At 36.4% G+C, this 22500-nt stretch overlaps 1 protein-coding gene and 1 non-coding gene across 9 annotated transcripts in view; both read left to right on the top strand.

The window, feature by feature from the left end:
- The window catches only part of LOC141376869 (uncharacterized), a 601238-nt gene that overhangs the window by 162291 nt on the left and 416447 nt on the right, over positions 1-22500 (top strand). The gene's annotated exons all lie outside the window — the stretch shown is intronic.
- Positions 1-22500, top strand: part of LOC147834573 (uncharacterized) — a 205417-nt gene that overhangs the window by 13204 nt on the left and 169713 nt on the right. For 3 of the 8 annotated variants that reach the window (XR_015504670.1, XR_015504668.1, XR_015504674.1), the window contains exon 1: positions 12123-12241. This is a non-coding gene — a transcript (uncharacterized LOC147834573). The other 5 variants (XR_015504672.1, XR_015504669.1, XR_015504675.1 and 2 more) reach the window with 4 other exon arrangements.

Genomic DNA, 22500 nt, shown 5'->3' on the forward strand with positions numbered 1-22500 from the left:
GTTTGGGTTAGATAAAATCATGAGGCTGAATTCAAAGTCTTCCGAAATTAGTTGTTGTTAATATAAAAATAAATAATTTATTGTGTATATAAATGTAATAATAAGAGCCATAAATAAAGCCATTTAATTGTAAATACTTTTATATAAATATTATTATTTCTTATTTGTACAATAAAAAAGTCAACACACATATTGCACATACAGTTGAAGTCCGAATGATTAGCCCCCTTTTGATATTTATTTTCTTTTTTAAATATTTCCCAAATGATTTTTAACAGAGCACTGAAATTTTCACAGTATGTCTGATAATATTTTTTCTTCTGGAAAAAGTCTTATTTGTTTTATTTCGGCTAGAATAAAAGCAGTTAATAATAATTAAAAAAAACATTTTTGGGACAATATTATTAGCCCCTTTAAGCTATATTTTTTCTCTAGTCACAAGAACAAACCATCGTTATACAATAACTTGACTAATTACCCTAACCAGCCTATTTCACCTTATTAACCTAGTTAAGCCTTTTAATGTCACTTTAAGCTGTATAGAAGTGTCTTGAAAAATATCTAGTAAAATATTATTTACTGTCATCATGGCAAAGATAAAATAAATCAGTTATTAGAAATAAGTTTTTAAAACTATTATGCTTAGAAATGTGCTGAAACGATCTTCTGAGAACAGAACAGAAATTGGGGAAAAAAATAAACAGGGGCGCTAATAATTCAGGGGGGCTAATAATTCTGACTTCAACTGTATGTATATATCTTCACACTATAAAGAAGTATATGATAATTAGTCCTGACAGCATATGTTTAGGTCATTGTTACTTATTAAACTAATTTAAACATGTTCTAACCTAATTTTATAAGTTACACAAGCCGTTTTAAATCAGTTTAACATAATATAAGTTCAATGGACTCATAAGGTTAATTTTAAGGGGTAATTTAACACTAACCGCTCCTTTAAAAAAAACTACAATTGCATTTCTTAACTCCTAATGTCGCTATTTAACACACTCAATGCATTTTTTGGTAACACTTTATTTTGATGTTCCATTTGAATATTAGATTGTCTGCTTAATATTTGTTGATACTGCTCCTTCAACAGAAAACAGACATTCAACTGACTAAAAGAAACTTTGCAAGTACACTAACCCTAACTCTAACAGTCTACTTATAATCTAATGAGAATTAGTTGGCATGTAGATGCAATGTAACTTAAATTCAACAAACGAACCATCAAATTAAAGCGTGACCCATTTTTCTCATCCCATAATTTCTAATATGTCAACCATTTGGTATAGGCCTATATGTCGATTAATGGTAAAAGTACCAGAATACATATTACATATTAATACATATACTGTGAAAAATTAGAGAATATGTAGTGTAAGACCAATGTATGTCCAAAAATTATAAAAATGAAAACATTTTTGAATACTAAATCATCTTTTATTTTTTCATTTTTTTAAGTATGCCATAAAATATTTCAGATAATCATTTAACAATGTTTTCTTGTTTTTTTATATATAATAAAACCAAATAAAGTGTAGAAGTGCAACAGGATTATGTTTGTTAGATTTTTATGTAAACCAACAATGCTGTGTGTGTAAACCATTATTTAAAACACCCCCCATTTTAAAGTTGGATTGAATTTATTGAAATATTTTTTAAAAAATTGAAATTAGAAATTCATGTTTAAAGACAAAACAAAATGTTTGATTATAATTTTTTTCATTTTATCAGCATTATAGTCTTTAATCATTGAACTGAACTGAATATTCATCAAAAAATCCTTTGCTTCATTCATTTTCCTTCGGCTTAGTCCCTTTATTTATAAAGGGTCGCCACAGTGGAATGAAACGCCAACTAATCCAGCATATGTTTTACACAGCGGATGCCCTTCCAGTTGCAACCCATTACTGGGAAACATCCACACACTCTCATTCACATGCCAATTTAGTTTATTCAAGTCACCTATAGCTCATGTGTTTGGACTCTGGGGAAAACTGGAGCACCCGGAGGAAACCCACGCCAACATGACGAGAACATGCAAACTCCACACAGAACATGCCAACTGACCCAGCAGGGACTCGAACCAGTGATCTTCTTGCTGTAAGGCAACAGTGCTAACCACTGAGCCACCATGTCGCCATCTTTTCTGCTTCATTAAAACAAATCTTTATATTTAAACCAGAAAATGTTTGGGACGGCATGAGGGTGGGTAAATAATGGCATAATATTTTTTTTGCGAGGTGAGAGCAAAGCCTTTAAGCAAGATAATACAAAACAAACAGTGGTGAAAAACATTGTGCTTCACATCTGTGCAGATATAATGGAAAGACGCAGCTATATCATTAAAATTCTGATCAGATGCCTCAACATATTTAGGCAGGCCGAGGAGGAGTGCTGCCCATAGCTGTTTCATTGATTGGTTGCAGGGGCGAATGCTCAATTTCGTACCTTGAGTTATTCCGCATTACCGTCCAGATGGTATTTATCAGGCTATGTAAATTAACACAGTCAAGCTGATTGCATGTCAAAAAATAAGTAGTTAAACCTTGAAGGCATTTATTTTCCATGTGCGCTAATGGGCGCTTCTTGTGTTTCTTCAGACGAGGTTCCTTGTTGAAATTCATGTTTGATAAATTCGAAGGATTTCGGGGCTAATTTGGCCATCCAGAGTGCTGTTGATCCTTCGAGTGTATATTTGAACCTCAGGGAGTTGAACATCACATCTGCATATCCGAGCTCAAATATATACTTAGAGTGATTGGTTTAAACATTAAGTTGTTGATCTTGTCCCAGATAGATTTGTCAAGACGTCAACCCCCCCCCTTACGGTTTCATTTCCGTACGCTGCGACTAATCCTTAAATACCGCTCTGAAATACATCTTTACTAAATTCATTGATTGAGTTAGTCAAACTTACATTTCGCCCTAATTTCGCAGTCAGAGCATGGAATAAATATTCCTCAATCCATTTATTTTCCATAAGGGAGGATAACCGGCTAGGCGAGTCCTTACATTTCAATTAGGCGGAGAAGGAGAAGCGGTGGTCAGTGGACTGGCTGTCAGGATAATCACAGCGGACAAGCCGCCGCTGGCCCTTAATCCAAGCAGATAACAACGACCGCAAATTCGCACTCCACACTGAAAAAGCGGAGCAGACAAATACACGTGTCATGCTAAACCAAACACGTTTAGCCCAGGGATCCCACCATTACCGGCAGATCGACACGATAACCCGGCCGCCCTTTAAAGGAGTATTTATTTGACAGATAAGATTGACACGGGACTTGGCCTGCTCGAAAAACAACAACAACTACTTGTCCATTTAAGGACAAATGGCTTTGTTCGGAATGGAAAGCTATAGTGCAGGTTTCACTTGATAAATACGTCTGCATTATTCAGCCACACAATGCTGCATTGAGGGATTTATGTAGTGGTATTCCTTCACAAATGCAGCAGATCTGCATATTCCATGCATACAGAAAACTTGCATTAACAGAACGCTATTCTAAGCAAGCTAAATAGCATGCATAAACTGGTGTAATGCTTCATTTCAGCAGCTTAGCGCTGACATGCTGTACGCTCTGCTTTGTGCACTTGTGTTTCAGCAACATGACGTTTATCGTTTGCTAAGTAGCGGGGACAGATTTCTCCGGCGCGCCATATGCAGACAATGACGCTAACAAGTTAATATGGCAAGCATAAATACGTGCTCGGTATTATTATACCCTCTTAGCAACGCGCTCAAGAGCCTAAAAATTAATTGCTAGACTAAGCAGAGACAGCACAAATGATTTATAATGTGGCTGAATCGCTGGTAGTTATTTATTTTTGCATGGTATTACACTAACCGCAATGTTTTGCTGAAATTGTTAGTCAGCATCAATGAATGCAATTAGAGTTTAATGGGCTTTAAAGAGAGCATGGGAAAAAAAAAAACAAGCAGAAGAGAGAGATGCAGGGAGGGAAACATGGAATCTTGTCCAATCAGGATTTGTCTCCTAGTGGGAAGTCAGACAGGTCTGGAACTTTTAGGTTTGGTTAGTAAGATTGGGTCAGTTATAGCCACTGCATACATTAATCTAAATAGCATTTAAAGAACATTGTAGTTTGGTAGTATGCTTATTTGGCAAACCACATGGGTTAATATTTTGTATTTATGTACTATTATTATTTTTATTTAATGTTATTTATTTGTTTGGTTGTTTGTTTTAAATTACAATATTTCAGTTTAGGTGCCTCAGGTTATGTTTTTATTTAAGTTTTACCTGTAATATTTATATTTTCTGCAAAAAAAAAAAAAGTTTTAGTTTTCTTTTTTAAAGTGATGATTTTTGGTTTTTAAAGAGGTCCTGTTATGCATTTTCACTTTTTGAATGTTAGTGTGTAGTGCGTATAGTATATGTCATTTTTTGTCACATAGCACTTTGGCCTATGAGATTGTCAGGAAGTTCTGTTAATCACACAAATGTAACATTGAGATGAACGGGAATGCTAAAGAATAGCTTTCTTTTATAATTTTTTATAAAATTATATGGAATTTTATTATATATATATATATATATATATATATATATATATATATATATATATATATATATATATATATATATATATATATATATATATATATACACACACACACACACACACATTTGAAAAAGCGATGAAAGTGTTGCGAATAAAAAAAAAAAAAAAAAAATATATATATATATATATATATATATATATATATATATATATATATATATATATATATATATATATATATATATATATATATTGTTTTTTTTTTTTTTTTTTTTTTTCAAAGCAGGACCTGTTCAAATCAGGCCAAATTGAATTTTCTGCAAAAAAAAAAAAAAAAAAGGTTTCAGTTTTCTTTTTGAAGTGATAATTTTGGGATTTTAAAGGGGTCCTATTTTGCATGAATGTTATGAATATTGTTATGAATGTTATGTATATTGAATGTTAGTGTTTAGTGCGTACAGTATGTTTGGGATTAAAAATTATCTACAAAGTTACAAATATCAAACTTAAAAGGCTTTTTTTGTAATTACATTGTGAAATATTTGATATTCCGAGCCTCAAATATGTCTAAAGTCACATATTTTGTTGTTTTATCTCTCAAATTAGTTGATGTATGAGAGCTGATGGCCTCCACCATGTTAGTCTCTCATGTTAGGAGAGATTAGAGCTGCTGGATTTACAACACGTCAATTGATCAACTTCTCACAAAATGCATGAAAGTAAGTGGCCGTTTAACTGGTTTGGAATAAATTGAACATTAACCAATCACAATGCTTTGGGGCAGCTAACCAATCAGAACCAATCTAACCAAACCAACCACTTTTAGTTAATTTGTTTTGCTGCATTTTACCAATCAATTACCTGTAGTACTACATATGCTTCATATAGAAGCCTTATTTAGCTTAGCAGCTACTATATTGGAATGGTCAAAGCCAGTGTGAAGAGTAAGTTGACCATAGTTATTTTGATGTATGAATATACACTTTATATCTGCATATACTTCAGCAGAATAGAATGACATGACTTTTCCAAGATGGCCGATGCGACAGATATCTGAAGCTGTCAAATGCATCAATACATGTCTGTGTTTTAGAGTCGTGCTTAGTCACATGGTACTTTAGGCTAAGAGATTGTCAGGAAGTTCTGTTGACCACACAAAGAAGGCAGAAAGCATGAGTGACTAACATTGAGATTAATTGTAATGCTAATAAATATTTATATACATTTGAATTAGCAATGATAGTGCTGCATATCTTAAAAACAACCTGTGAAATGCATCCATCTTCTGGCCACTGCTCATATTCCAAGCAGGATCTGTTCAAATCAGGCCAAATTGAATCCATACCTGCAGTGCGTAATGTCATATAAATAATTGCGCCTTGTGTAAACATATCAATTTCCCTCCACAGCAGTGAGCTTGAAAAACCATTTGTGGGACCCTGTACAAGGTCATCTGAAGCTGGAAGCCTGGAGTCATTGAGCACACACTTACACACACACACACACTGGCAGACTGAGTCCAAACACAAGCTCCTTCTGAGCGCTCGGGCCCTTAGGGCAACAGCAAGCCATTGCATCGTCATTAAGACCAACACAGAGCAGCTATTTATACACCGCACTGCATCACACATACTATACATACTAGCGCATACATGCATGTGCGAGCACCCTCAGGCACACATGCTGCGTTCTCACAAACATTACACACACACAACCGCTGGAATAACGATCCCAAATTAGCATGCACAAAAACGCGAGATGCTTGAAAGGCAAATAGGGTCAAAACTGCCAGGGCGAGAGTGTTCGTGTGTTTGTGCGCGGCTCGTTTTAAATCGCCATGTGTTTTTCCAGACGAATGCAAATCAACTCGTCTTGGAAGAACTCCGAACCAGCGCTCATTTATTTCCATTGGTGCAAATGACTTCAGGACACTACAAGTTGAAAGTGTCAATTATATTCTAACAACCTTTGAAGCCGCCGTGTTGCTCTTGAGGTATTATGCGTTATATTCTAATGATTTTTGCTTTCAAGAATGCATCTCTCCACCAGCCCACATTCGCAGCTCTGAGCAACATTCATATTGTACGTTTCTTTTGTGAATATCTTCAGCAGGCAGTTGTTAACCCCGCCGTGTCACGTTCATTATAAATTGTTTGAATCGCAACAGCGCCTCGAGCCAGCGAGTGAATATTTTCTTAAAACAGAGATGCTAGATTACGCTGATCAGCGATTGCGCTGTGTGATGTAGCGCAGCGCACTAGATCAAGGCGACACGTGAATGTGGCCACTCATGTAGGCGATTACTCAAGCGGCGGAGAGGATATTATTCAGAGTAAGTTGTTAATAAGGGAGTTTATTTTTTCTGACAGAGTGAAAATGGCTTCCTAACGCAGGATGGATAACCCCCTGCTAGCCTGCAGGACGCCGCCCGGACAGTTGCGCGCAATTAGGAATAAATAAATATTAACGTCCTCACTTACGCATCTGACGCTAACGTGCTAAATTGGATTAGCCCTCCGATGACCTAATTGCATTGTCGCAGCGCATGTATCTAAAGAGGAGCACTTTGCGGAAAGGTAACATCAGATTAATCTAGCAATCAGTAATTGAGACAAATGACACGGCGTGGCCGGCTGTCTGGGTGAAAAACTAGATGAGCTGAGGAACGTGTTGTAGGGTTAAAAGCCAGCACGGTAAGGCAGTGACTTAATCTAAAGACTATTAGCATTAGTTAACCGTGTACTTTTCAATTAGAGCGATCATTTTGCATTTCAGACTTGCTGATAAATATCTTTTGTCGTGGCGCACAGAGGGAGGAAGAGAGAGAGCTTCGCTTGGGATGAAATGCATCACACTTAAAAAAGCTAATGCCTAAACGGAAGGCCAAGTGGAGAGTACAGTCTGCGCAGAGGCACCGTGTGGCATTTCACAAAGGGGGTGGGCGGCGGGGGGCTCGCTGCATATTGGAAAAATAAAATAAAACTGCAAATCAAAAGGCCCTTTGTATTAAATTACAGTGGGGGCTTTGCAGGAAAGAAGCCTGTGCACACAGACTCTGTGTGAATCTAATAATGAACTTGCATCCAACCTTAATTAAACAGTCTACATCCCCTCGCATAGCCATATAATGATGTCAAGCCGGGAAGCAATTAGCTGCCCTTCTCTGAAAGCAAACAGTGTTTGTAAGTCACACAAAGTACTGCGGCAGGCGTGCTTATTGAAACCCTCCTGAAAAATAAAATTAATTAGTATGTTATGATTTTGGAGATGCCTTAACATTGGACCCAAAGGACAGGGGGCTGAGATTAAAGATGAGCCCCTCTTTCTGCCAGCGCTGGTAACGATAACAGCAGGAGAACCATCTCACCGTCTCATTAGCGGCAGGCCGGGCCAGACTACGCGCTTTGCCCCGCGACATCATAACATCCATTAAAATAAGCTGTCATGCAGTTGTAAGAATAACAACCCACAGTAGACCAAGTCATTTGAAAGGGGAAAAAAGCAAAGTTTTTCCAACCAAAGGCCCCTCTCCGATGGTTCTTAGGTGTGCGCCGTTTATTTGTGTTTAGAGATCACCCCTTTGTCTGCCTCTGCTAATTAAAGTGATGCCGCACCGCCTGGCTTTGCCGGGGGAAGCACCAGCCAGCTGAGACACCCAATTACACAATTAAGCCTCCTACAAGATCTCCAAATTGTCATGGAAAAAGAAAGCATGCGCTTTCCCCCTCTTTGTCTCCTTATCTGAACGGTGGCCGCCACGTATTAGTTTCACGTTCCGCGCGCTCTCGATGATGTAAAATGCAATTTCGCTCAGCTTTGTTCTCTCTGGAGCGGGGCTGTATATTTGTGTCTATTTACTCGCGTCGAGTTTCTTTTGTCTCTCCAAGTTGTTGCGCGGGCGGTCATTAGCCCGTGCTGTACTGCTAACTTTGTTGAGCGAGAGCATTTGGAGACGCCGCTCTAATTGGCGATGTTTTACAAGGGAAGCACTTATCACTTTGCTTATTAAAAATGCTTATTGGATGCAATAAAACACACATTATGGTGGTGAAATTAATATAGTGCATTGCCCAGAACATAATGCCGTTCTAATGTGTGTCTTGTTCACTCTAATGAGTGCTGCCGAGTTTATTAGCTCTGATGACAGAGGGGCCGAGCTGCGGCTGTTATTGTTTGGTACAGGTTGATGGATTTCGGATGCTCGCGCGTGCACGCCCACGCTCTCTTTATTACCGAGCGCCGCTGTCGTCTAGCCCGGTGGCTTGACTTTAATGCGGTATAAACATATAAATCTGGAGCGGCTCTCTCTTAGCCTGCAGTGGAGAGGAGAGCCTCCGGTCGGTCCGGAGTCCATACGTTCTCGCTTATTTCCAGCGCTGGAAAGGAAGCCATTGATAACTTTGTGACAGGGCCAGTCCCGGGAGGGCCGGACAGGGGGGATCGGCTCGGGATAGGGTTAGTAGGTCATTACTGGCTCAGCACAGATCCTTTAATTGTCTACTGAGCTGCTTTGGATCTGTGTCAGGTGAAGGCTTCGGCCAGAGAGAAAAGTGCAACCTAATAGTTTGGCTTTCGGACGAGGGGATCGGTTAGACTTGGTAATGGATGTTTGTGCATGTAAGACCCCTTTGTTTATGGAGAAGGCTCTTTGTTTTCCAATCCTCCCCTTTTTTCCACAAGTTTGAGGCAATTTATTTGCGATCCAATTTCAGCGAGTCTTGCAATCAGGCAATGCAATCCAATTATCTCTTTGATTGGGCGAACTGATTAAAATGTGTAGCCAGACGTGATTATCCGTCTCTCTCACTCTCTCTGAACATATGAGGGAGAGACACACACGAGGCAGTTGGAATTATAAACACACTGTATGGTAAAATGTGCATCGCACAATATGGCGCAGCTTGATGTTTTATCAGCCAGTAGAGATTTTGCTATATCGCTAAGCGGTGGCCAGTGGCCAATACTATGTATATATTTAAGACAACAAGTAAAGATGAACTTCTTTTGTTGAGCATATAAACAGTGTTTACAGTTAGTGCCATTGTAATTTGGCATAGTAATATAGATAGTAGCAATGTTATTTTTATGTGTGTTTCATACATTTTTGTTCATTGTTGTTTTATTTGTGGCCCATCTACTTACTTTTGAATATGTGTTTTGTAGTATTTAACTGTTTAGAATTCAAGTGTAATGAAATAGAAATGCTTTCTTTATCTCATAAAAGATAAGCAATAAATTGCAAGGCACTTAAAGAAGTTAGTTAGCTAGCTAGTTAGTTAGCACACTCAAAAAATATTTTTGCTGCATGTTCAAACTACTAAAAAATGAGCTGAATCAACACAATTCTCAAGTTTTTTTTGGCACAAATTAATTGTTTTATGTTCAATCCACTTAAAATTGTAAAAGCAATTAGGTGAACTGAATTGATTAGTGTTGGGACAACATGAAGAAATTGTGTGAAACCAACCATTTTTTTACAGTGTAAATAAATAAATATATTAAACTATAAAACAGTGTTATCATTAGTCATGTAACGGATCACAAATCTCACGGTTCGTATCACGTTATGATTTTTAAGTCATGGATCGGACCATTTTTCGGATCAGCCAAAAAAGGGAGAAGACAAATGCCATTTGCTTTCCATTTATTACAAAAACATTACAGTAAGACACTTGGTTTAACAAACAGAACTTAAAACCTGTAATTTAATATAAAATAAATTGTAAAATATTCAGTAATGTGAAAAATTCACTGTTACTGCTGCTGTTGCTGATAACGCTAAATGTATAAATCTAACATTGTACAACCCACATTTATGTTTAGTCTCATTTTTAATAATTGATTCAGTTATTCACTTATAAAACTTCACGTTTCATTGCTAGATGAATCATTTTTGAAGAATTATTCAAGATGTCCTTGCTGCAGCTCGCAGCGGACCATGTACCGGCCACTAAGGTGGCGCCCATGCTACTGCGACGGTTTAGGGTAGGGGGAAGTGTAGGCGATGGTCAACTACATAGCGGACATGGTCAACTATGTCATCAAGCTGCGAGGCTGCAGCAAGGACTGTCTCAAAATATTCAGTGGCATATTTTTGATGGCTGGTTGTTGCCACCTATTGGTTAAATAATGTAATTGCTGCCTACAACTTTCATTTTTGAGTGCCGTTAAATGCATATGATGGTGATTTTAATCTTTACCATAAACATCAGTGCTTATATCTAAACTATAAACTGTTATCTCAGTACTTCTGTGTTATTTTACTGTTTGTAACTTGATTACTACCTCAAAAGACTAAAGACTCAATCTGTTTCTTGATTTTTAGCTTTTTCAAACACAGATTTGAATGCAGCAATTCAAAGGACAAATAAAGATTTGAAAATCACCATCATTTATAATTTATTGCGTGGGTGTTGAGATCCCAATCTTTTAATGATTAATCGTGGAGCATACACTGAATGTATTAATGCAGGCTAAAAAAGCAGTGAAAGAAAACTTCTTTAAAGAAACCCACCACATCCCGAATAACCTACCACTACTTCTTTCGTCATTATATTTGACAGGAAAGCCTAAATGCTTTCATACATGTGATTTGAATGACACAAGAGTTGATCTCTCTGTGATTGTTACAAATTTAGGATTAATCTACCAGCAAAAAAGTATTCATTTGTGGGCCACGTGTGTTCCAAACCATAATATGGGATTCGTACAAATCACGGATCAACAGTGATGCGTTACACCTCTAGTAATTTTGGAAAGCATCTCATTTGATTGTTTTCTCTCTCTCGAACATATGCATACATATATATAGATGAGTTTATAGATAATATTTCATATATTTCATATGCATTAGATTTTTTTTACTGTTAGCTTTGGACATGAGCTCACTATAGCAGGCTTTCCCATCATATAAGTTTCTTTCTAATCAGAAACAGCTCTCATTCAGGTGGACTTTTTTTTCTTTGTCGAGACGACTCTGACAGCACAGCATATTTCCTGGGCCATTTTGGGTTGAAGGTCTTTTTCGGTGTTTTGAAATACAATAACCGGCTTGTTTGATTGTTCAAGTGATAACCATGAGAGCAGGACTGGCCCATTTATCAAATTACCAACTCAGTGAAGGCTCGCAGAAATCTGCCGGTAATGAATGACAGGAGAGAAAGCCAGAGCGAGAGCAGGCCAGCAAGTGGATGGGCGGCTCGGCCTGTTATCTTTCTTCCCCCCCACCCAAATCATGTGTCCGGGGCTTATGAAATTTAAAGTGGTGTCTGGCTTTTGCCTCCATCAGAACGGCCTTGACGTGGAGTGTGTCTAAGGAGAATGTGTGATAAGGCAGGCCAGACCTCCTGCTGAAAACGTCACCGGTGACCTGGGCAAGGGTCAAGAGTCAACCGACAAATACATCTCCCGCTCTCACTCTCGCCGTAAAATTGATAAAGACAGACGAGGAGGCAGATGGAAAGGAGAAGTGGTCAGGATGAGGAGGGAGAGGTGTCAGGCTCCTCTATAAACGCCACTTTGTGACGCATCATTGAGAATGCCCTCCCATAATGCTGTGCTGTCTGACCTCACACTTCACGGGGTAGGTGAGAGCTCAGCAGTGACCTTGCTAGGGATTCGCTCCTTGTTACTGTGGTCAAATGAAGCTTCACCATGACCCTTGAAGTGGCCTTTATGTGAACTTGGTTTCCAGCTGGGTACAAATGTGAGTTGCAATATTGATCTATACGAATATACACATTATTCTGTATTTAAGTGTGTGTTTGCTGTGCAAATGGAACTTTTTATATGTTTGACCCTGCATTAAAAAAAGATGATTCATTGGATTTATTAATTTTTTTAAGGTAAGTGGTTACAAACAGTTAATATGGGCTGAATTTAAACACAAATTAGGTTGAACATTACTGAATTTCATTAGTTTGTTTAAACTCAGCCCATATAAGTTTTTGCAACCAGTTACACTTCCATTTCAGAGTCATTTTGTTTTCAGAGTGGACAATACAGTCAGTTTTATTTATTTATTTATTTAAAAAAAAGGGAAAAATACATTATATAGGTCAAAATTAGTGCTTTTATGCCAAATTTTATTCGAATATTTAGCAAATATATTTTGTACTTTTTCTTCTGTAAATATATAAAAATAATTTGTAATATGCATTTCTAAGAATTTAATTTGGACCCTTTTTTCTCAATATTTTGATTTGTTTTTAGCCTTCATATGTCATATTTTTAAATAGTCATAATTCCTATTGGCTTATTTATTTTAGCTTTCAGATAAGGTATTGAAGAATCTAACTAAGGATCTGAGAATCCTTGTTGCAAACTTCAAGAAAGCAACCATTCATTTGTGTTGTGTTTTATTTTCATTTGTTTATATTAATTTATTCTTCCTTTATTTATTTTATTTAAGCAATTAATCATTAGCCATTTATATAATTATCATTATATCATTTTATTATTTGTAGTTAATGATTTGAATATTATTATTGATTATTATTTGACCCACGAGTGGTTGCGGGACAATGAAGGGGGCTCGCCTGGTGATTTAAAAAAAATATTTATTTTTATTAAACCATAAGAATAACCATATTTTAACCATAACCTACTGAAAAGAAAAAAATAATAGTTTATAATTACTATATACTACTGTATAATTTTACTATAGTAGCGTATAGTTACTAGTTCTATTGGATTGTGACCCCTAGCATAATTACATTATATTAAAGACACGGCAATAACACAGAATAGAAATTTGTGTGTGTGTATGTATGTATGTATGTATGTATGTATGTATGTATGTATGTATATATATATATACATATACATATATATATATATATATATATATATATATATATATATATATATATAATGAAAAGTAACTAGTAACTATTTACTTAAGTAATTCTTTTTATCAGATATGTTACTCTTACACGAGTAACTTTAAAAATTGTTGCTTTTACTCGAATTAAAATTTCTGCTAGTACTTGTACTTTTACTTGAGTATATAATTTGGATACTCTACCCGCCTCTGGCCACATTTACACATTTTAATCACAATTTGTTCTAACGTTATTTAATCCTTCATTTAATCATCAGTATGCTGTCAGTCTTGCGACTGACATCGCATTCACCATCGCAAAAGAGCATGCATTCAAGATTAAATGGTTACATAATATCATCTGTGCAATATTAGACACCACCCGTGTACAGCAAAGTTCGTTAACTCAGTTCAACTCATTCACGTCAAGTAGTGCGTGTTTGCTATTTTTGATTAGTGTTGATTTCAAACACAATAAATATGTTAATATGAAACTTGTAGTAACGGTGCTCATAATTTTTTGGCAGGTGCGTCGAAATTTTGGCTAGTGCGCCTACATTTTTAGGTTAGGAGCACCCATGCTACCAAGCAAAAAGGTTGATGTTGAGTCCTGTGTAAGCTAAGGATGGCTTTTCTCCCAAGTTTAAAATTAAAATATTCTCAACATTTAGAAAATACTATAGTAGTATGCCATTTCAAATTTTACTAAAACCATACTCACTGCCATCTCCCGAAATTCCATTAAAGCATACAGTAAATATAGGTTATAAACTGTACAGGCTTTGCTTATACTCTCATGATTTGTGAAAGAAGAAAGCATCACTATACAAGAAACCGGGTCTTCCTTTATATACTGTAGAATTAATATTTCATATTATTCTTTATAATCATGCATTCTCATTGAACATCATATAGGGCTATCCCATTATGCATTGCGTTAGCATTGCACTTCTGAATAAACCCAGTCTTTCTCTGCTGTGATTAGCTGCTTTTCTCTCAGGGAAACACATTACCCACTCACTACAAACACTGATCGATTTCTCTAAGACTGCCTATCTGATTGCTTTTAAACTTTATTGATTCTTCGGGATTAGCGTTTATGGCTGTCAATTATTCTCGCGTATGATTGTTCACATCTGTTTATTGCACGCTGCATAATTGTAGAAAAGCATGATTCTGTTCCAGTTGATAATCCAATTTCAATACGAGAAACAAGCCCTCGATTTTTAAAGAGATCTCTAGTCTTATAGCAACTAAGCGTGTGAGCGCAGCTAATCGAATAAAGCCACCGTCACAAATTCCCGACGTCTCGACTGAAGCCTTCTCTGTGAAATTCAATGATCGTAGGCTTCATCACAAGAGCGTTTAACAATCATAAGCGCGTATTTTTTTTTCGCTCTAAATCTTCCACCATGTCAATAAGAGGGATTTAGAACGATAGTAGAACAATTACATGTGAAATTGAGGGGCTTCGCTGAAAGCAAAGGAAATGTTTCCGGATAAAATCATTCATCATTTTGAAAGAAGCTCACATTTCAAAGTCACTAGCTTGTATTTTGGTCTTTGTACGACTAGGTGAAGTAGAGTTTAAACACTTGAACGGATGCAGGCATTTCATAAGTGTCTATCAAAGCTGTCTGTGAAGGGCTGTGGCAAATTATGACTGGCATTCTTTCGGTTGAAATTGTTATAGATGTAAGTCAGAAGTGTGCTCGTATAAATAGGACTATCTTGCAGTGCTGTACGGTTGAATGTACATGCTTATTTCTAATATCCCATATCAGTTGTTGTTTTTCATATGAGAGGATATCCCTCTTGATCTATAGTTACTTGAAGAGTGATGTGTTTGACAGATATTACTGTATGTAAGTAGAATCTCCTTTCGTACAATTTGTACATTTGTTTTGTCAGTGCTTGTAACAGTATGTACTGTAAGTGTAGCCTTGTAATATGATAATACTTTGATGGAAAGTTGCTGATGATCTGACTTAGGGTTAGAGTTAGGGTGGCTCATGGTCAGCGCTGTCGCCTCACAGCTAGAAGGTCTCAGCTGGGCTGTGTGGAATTCGCATGTTCTCCTCATGTTGGTGTGGTGCCTTCCGGGTGCTCCTGGAGCTGGGTTGTGGCTGGAAGGGCATCTGCTGCACAAAACATATGCTGGATAAAATTGGCGGTTCATTCCACTGTGGTGGCCACTGATAAATAAAGGGGCTAATCTGAAGGAAAATAATGAATGGTTAGATACAATACAACTGATATGACACTTTTAATAGTCAGATTTCTTTTCTTCTGTTGCTTCTGTGTGAGTTTTTATTGTAAGACGGTATATAATAATGTTGTAAGTAGGGTTGTAACAATATACCGGTATGACGGTCTACCACGATTTGAACGTGCACGATTATCATACCATGAACAATTGCATATCAACGGTTTTAACCCTTAAAGACCGAGACAGCCGCCCGCGGCTAAAAATAAGTATTGCTTTTAAATGTTTAATAACTTTTGATCCGCTGATCCGATTCATACAATTCAAATATTGGCATAAAGAAGAGAATCTCAGCTTTCCAGTGCTGTATCACATAACATTCACGGCTCCGGAATCAGTGCGGTTACGTCATCAAAATTTGACCACGCTGATTTGACAAAGAAACACTCGTCACTGTGTCTCCGGACAAACCAGACATGATACATTGATGCATTGTCCCTCCTCCATGCCCAGATTGGTTCAAACTCGCTATATTACAACCAATAAGCATAGGTTTCGCTTTTGTTTGTGGAACAAACAATAAGCTTTTTGAACAACACGGAATGAGAGATTTCTGCGTGACTAAATAAAACGCAAAAAAAAAAAGTTTTGCATGAAATGATTCTCATACTAAGTACTTTTGCATGCACAGCAGCACAGAAACATGACAAAACAGTGACACAGCAAAGACGAACTGCTGCTCTTGCTGTTTTCAAAAGACGCAAATGAAGGTGCAGCTGTTTGTCTGCATTGCAGACATCCATATCCAAATCCATATCCACAGACAACCATATCCATGCTGGCACATAAAACCTAAGGATGTTCCATATTGAATCTAGTTTCATTATGTAACTATTTATAGTATAGTAAATATTTATATCTATTTTTTTACTCAGGATTTGCACCATGTTTATTTGGACTTTATTTGGACTTTGACACATTATTTATTATTTTCTTATTTTTTTATTTGTTCATTGTAAGTGGTGTTGTTTATAATAACTAAAAATATATTATTTGGAAAAAGTAAAATTTGCTTCACTGTTCAATTATTTTGTAACATTTGTAACATACCGTATACCGCGAAACCGTCAAACCGTGGTATTGTTTTAGACGATTATCATACCGTAAAAAAATTCATACCGTTACAACCCTAGTTGTAAGCATTGTTCAGTTTCTTGCACAGACCAATTGATTTGCTTCATAATACCTTAATGTATCATCAGGAGCAATGAAGGTTTGTTTTATTTCACAATTTTAAGATGTATGTCCCACCGAAGAGAAAAGTCACTGGCTGTTTCTCAATATGCGTTCTTCAGCGGCCTTGCGTCCTCGTGTTCTCGTGTAACGTCATCATCAGCTGCCAAAGTTTCAATACTCAAGACCACAAGAACAGAGAACGCGTGAAACTTCCCGCATGTGTTCTTGATATTAAGGACGCACCAATGCAGAATTGAGCACCGAACTTGTGCTAGAAGACACAGAAGTCATTGCGACTGGAGGTGGGAAGCGCAGCATTTTATTTAGATTTATAATTAAAGTTCAGAGATATAACTTATTTACCTGAGGAGTTTCCCTAAATGAGATGATAAATATAAACGTCACCATAGACATCTTAATAAAGGAATAAACACATTAAGGGTGTTTCTTTGATGAAATTCGTATTAAAATCTGTTTTGTTTATATTGTGCAATGTATATTTGTAAAGTCTTTATGTGTAGTATATGTATTGAAAAGGGGAAAAACGAGAAGTCATTGTATGCTGTAATGTTTAAATTATTCATTAAAAACACGTGAAGGTCACGTGACCATCAGGAAGAACGCAGCATCTCATTCCTCACAGGATGCATTCTCTCTTCTCGTGGTCTCCAAAGTTCTTTCTTCCGAGAACACCTGGCAAGACCGATCTCCACAAGAACGCATGTCCGTTCTCTGCATTCTTGGAATTGAGAAACAGCCACTGTGCTGAGGGTCAGTAAATGACCCTCAGGAAGAAAAATGAAATCTCACAAAAAAAAACAAAAAAAATTAGCAAATGCTATAGTGTTTTTGAATCATATTTTTAAGTGTATTTTACTGTATACTGTTGAAGTCAGAATTATTAGCCCCCCTTTGATTATTATTATTATTTTTATATTTCCCAAATGATGTTTAACAGAGCAAGGACACTTTCACGGTTTGTCTGATAATTTTTTTTTTCTGGGGAAAGTCTTATTCGTTTTATTTCGGCTAGAATAAAAGCAGTTTTGTATTTTTATAAATCATTTTAAGGTCAAAATTATTAGCCCCCTCAAGCTTTTTTTTTTCGTCTGTCTACAGAACAAATTATTATTATACAATAGCTTGCCTAATTACCCTAACCTGCCTATTTAACCTAATTAACCTAGTTAAGCTTTTAAATGTCACTTAAAGCTGTATAGAAGTGTCTTGAAAAATATTACAAATTATATTAGAAATATATTAGAAATAAGTTATCAAAATTACTATGTTTAGAAATGTGTTAAAAATTGGGGAAAAAATAAACAGGGGGGCGAATAATTCAGGGGGCTAATAATTCTGACTTCAACATTCATTCATTCATTCATTTTCTTGTCGGCTTAGTCCCTTTATTAAGGGGGGGGGGGGTTGACTGTGGGGGAAACCGGAGCACCCGGAGGAAACCAACGCGAAGGCAGGGAGAACATGCAAACAGTGACCTTCTTGCTGTGAGGCGACAGCACTACCTGCTGCGCCACTGCCTCGCCCTGACTTCAACATGTGTAACAAAATAGTTGTTGTATAGTTTCTGTATGTGTGTATCACATAAACATAATAAATATATAACACAAACATTTATTATGTCGAATCAAAGTTTTTATTGGATGTGATCATTCGCATATGGGACCACTTTAAATATTTTATTGATAGAAATTTGCATTTGCACATAATCATTCAGAGACCCGGTTGTAAATACAGCATAAAAAAGGACAGCAGCAGAGGGAGATGCATGAGTTTAACATGTAGTCCGGGCTAGAGGTAATTAAGCACTTTTTTTTTTTATTTGTTTTGCTTTCACGGGAACACAAGAGAAGCCGCCCAGGCCTTAATGAATAGGTATAGTGGTTCGCTCTTTTTCTTTTCAAATACAAATGCACACATAAGCACACACACACACAATGAGTGGCTCAGCCCACAGTTGGCACCGTCGGGCTTCATTGTTGCCAGTCCTGTGGAGGTGGTGTGGTTAGTGGGTGTGGAAGCTAAATTAGCCTCTACCCCAGGCTGTAGGCCCTCCCGAGGGGGGTCCGCACTGCCCTGTGAGTAAGCTTGTACCGTGCCTGCCCTTGACATGCCTTCTCCGTGGACGGCGGGACGGAGGGGTGCGGTGCCAGCTCGCTGAATGGCACGAGTTTGTGCCAGATGGTACCAGCTGCGGCGTTACGCTCTCTGCGGTGGACACCTGTCCACTCCGCGCACCTCCAGGAGCCATCAGCGCCCGCCCTAAAGAGCCGTCAGCGGGAAATGAGGCGCTAACCCGGGAGTGAAAAGCCTGCAGGCCCTCGCCGGGTGCACGCCGGGTCCTCGCTGAGCCGCTCTAATGAGGACGCAAAGCTGAGCCAAGACACGTTTAGCGGCCATGCTGTTTACTTTATCATCATTACTCAACGTGACCCTGGCCTCTATGAGTCTGTGACGGTGCCGCCGCCAGGACATGTCGCCGTTTTGGACAGACACTGGGCACACACCTGACTCTCGGTCGAGAAACAGAGGGCATGCTGGGATCGGGGGCTGGAGTGCACTGAGCAATTGTGTATTTATGGGGGCCATCACTCAGTGAACGCTGCATGAGGTTTGTGAAGAAATATGGATGTAGATTCTGTCATTATGGACTCAGCCGAATATGAATACAGTAAAAGTCAAGGAGAACTAACATGCCACAAAAAAGACCAGAAAAAAAGTTGACCACTTACTTACTTACACTCAAAAATATTCTTTTTGCTGCTTGTTCAATCTACTTATTTAAAATTAGCTGAATTAACACAATTCTTTTCGACTTTGAAAAATTATACTTCATTTTTTTTTACTTCAAACTTAATTATTTTATGTGAAATCCACTTAAATGTGTAAAACACGGCTTAGTTAACTTAAGCAACTTAACTCAATTTATTTCTAGAGCACTTTCAACAAACCACAATGGGTGCCAAAGTGTTGTACATAAAAACACATGCAAATATACACAAAACCAAAATACATAAACTCACATCACATGATTAAAAGCTAAAGAAAATAAGTGTGCTTTCAGTGACCTCGAGCAATTAGTGTTTGGAGAACATGAAGGAATTGTGCAGAACCCAGCATATATTACAGTAAAGTCTTGAGTCGAAGCTGCTCAGTGAATCAGTTGATCGCTATTAAACTTACTGAAATGTTGCTGACAATACTTAAAAAATGCATTGCTTTAAAATGGAATACAGACATTCATATACCAATTGAACTGCGAAGTTTCCACATGTATACCATTGGAGAAGATCTCATATGCTTTGAGAGAAAAGTGTGAATTATTTAAAAAGATTTGTAATTTATTTTTGAATTATATTAAAACAGTACCACATGATTTGATTTAACAAAATAGTTTTTCCACAGGTTTATACTGTGTCTTCTCCCTTTTTATTTATTGATTTTTATTTTACTTATTTTATATATCATGTGTATGTTTTACTTTAGTTTGTTTGCTGCTTATTTTTGATGTTCTGTATTGATAACTGTTGAAAAAGCTATAAAAATAAATAATTAGTGATTCAGTTGATCCATTGAAAGAGTTTTCGATGATCCAGTTCTTGAGTTCTGATAATGAAATAGGTTACCAGATTTACGAAATAGTGAATATTATGAAATACACTGGTTAAATAAGTAAGAATAATTGGCAGTTCATTCTACTGTGGCGATCCCTGATAAAGAAGGGAATAAGCTGAAGGAAAGTGAATGAGTATACATTATGACATATGGTGTTCAGTCAAACCTGTTCAGTGATTCACTTCACCAGACCAGTCTGACTGATATGTACACGATTCAGAATGGTCAGGTTCTTGAATATTTTGTTAAAAAAAAACCTTGAAACCTTGGGCCCAGCTGAATCTTTTTCACAAAGCTGATTAAAAAGCAACAACAACATTAACAACCCCCCCCCCCCCCCAAAAAAAAAAACAATCAGAGTTATTTATTCACTGTGTGTTGTTCCAAACCTGTATGAAATTTTGAAAAATATAATGACTATTAATTTCAATATAATAAATATCAAGGAAAACTAAGACCATTAAGCTCATGTGTAACCAAAAGGATTTACAGAAGGCAGTTTTAAATCATAATGATAGTCTTGCCTTAACATTCATGAGATTAGATTATTTCATTTAGGAATAAATTGTTATTTTCAATAAAATTTATTCAGTGGAATCATTTTCATTATTTTATTTAATATATAAGTATGGTTCGTTTTTTTTTTTAAGTTTAAAGCATTTCTGACGAAGTAATGACCAATTACAGTCAAGAATTCAACACTGTGGCAATGTTTGATCAGAAAATAAAAATGTGTATGATATTAGAAATTTCAGATTACTTAATTTGCTATTTTCTCATTCAGTGTTGAAAAGAGCATTCAAAGTGATTCATTCGAAAAAGTACTTTTATTTTTCCAGAGAAGAAACACTCATTTTGGAAGCACATGATTTTATTTATTTAGCTAAAGTATTGCTCGTTCATTTAAAGTTTTCGTAGCAGTTTTGTAAGGAATTCTGACAAAGTGATATCCAATCACAGTCAAGAATTCAACGCCATGACACGATGTTTGATCAGTAAATAAAAATGTTTACCATATTTAAAATTTCAGATCACCTTATTTCCTATTTTCTCATTCAGTGTTGAAAAGAGCATTTAAATTGATTCATTCAAAAAGGTTACTTTTATTTTCCAGAGAAGAAACACTCATTTTAGAAGCACATGATGATGATTGGGTGAAGTATCTCTTTAATATTAAAATTTGTAATGGATAAAATTATTTTATTTGTTTAGCTGAAATATGGCTCATTCATTCAAATAAATTAGTAGCAGTTTTGTAAGAATTTTTGGTGAATCAATATCTAAATACAGTCAAGATTTCAGTTAAATCATTTAAATTATTTTATTTATTTAGTTAAAGTCTGGCTTGTTTATTTAAAGTTTAAAGATGATATTCAATCACAGTCAAGTATTCAACACCGTGACACAACATTTGATCAGAAAATAAAAAAATATATATATTATGATATTTAAAATTTCTGATTACATTATTTCATTCAGTGTTTAAAAATGCATTCAAAGTGACTCGTTTGAAAATGTTTTATTTTCTAGAGAAGAAACACTCATTTTATTTAGCTAAAGTCATTCAAGTTTTTATAGCAGTTTTGTAAGAATTTCTGAGGAAGCGATATTCTAGTACAGTCAAGAATTTAACACCGTGACACAACGTTTGATCAGAAAATAAACATGTTTACCATATTTAAAATTTCTGATGACCTTATTTTTTCATTCAGGGCTGAAAAGAGCATTCAAAGTGATTTAGTCAAAAATGTTTACTTTTATTTTCTAGAGAAGAAACACTCATTTTGGAACCCACATGAAGATGCTCAGTTGATGTATCCCTTTAGTTTAACATCAACACTTGGAATAGTTAAATTATTTTATTTGTTTATCTAAAGTATGACTCGTTCAGATTTTTGTCGCACTTCTGTAAGAATTTTTGGTGAATCCGTCCGTATTCAATACCAATCAAGAAATCAACACTGACAATGTTTGATCAGAAAGTAAAAATGTTTCTAATATTGAAAATTCTCGATTATCCAGCCTGATCTCACGAGAACACGTAAGTATTTCACATTTTGCCAGTTTA

The sequence above is a fragment of the Danio rerio genome, chromosome 12 (genome assembly GCF_052040795.2).
Source record: "Danio rerio strain M-AB ecotype USA chromosome 12, GRCz13ab, whole genome shotgun sequence".
Taxonomy (NCBI): domain Eukaryota; kingdom Metazoa; phylum Chordata; class Actinopteri; order Cypriniformes; family Danionidae; genus Danio; species Danio rerio.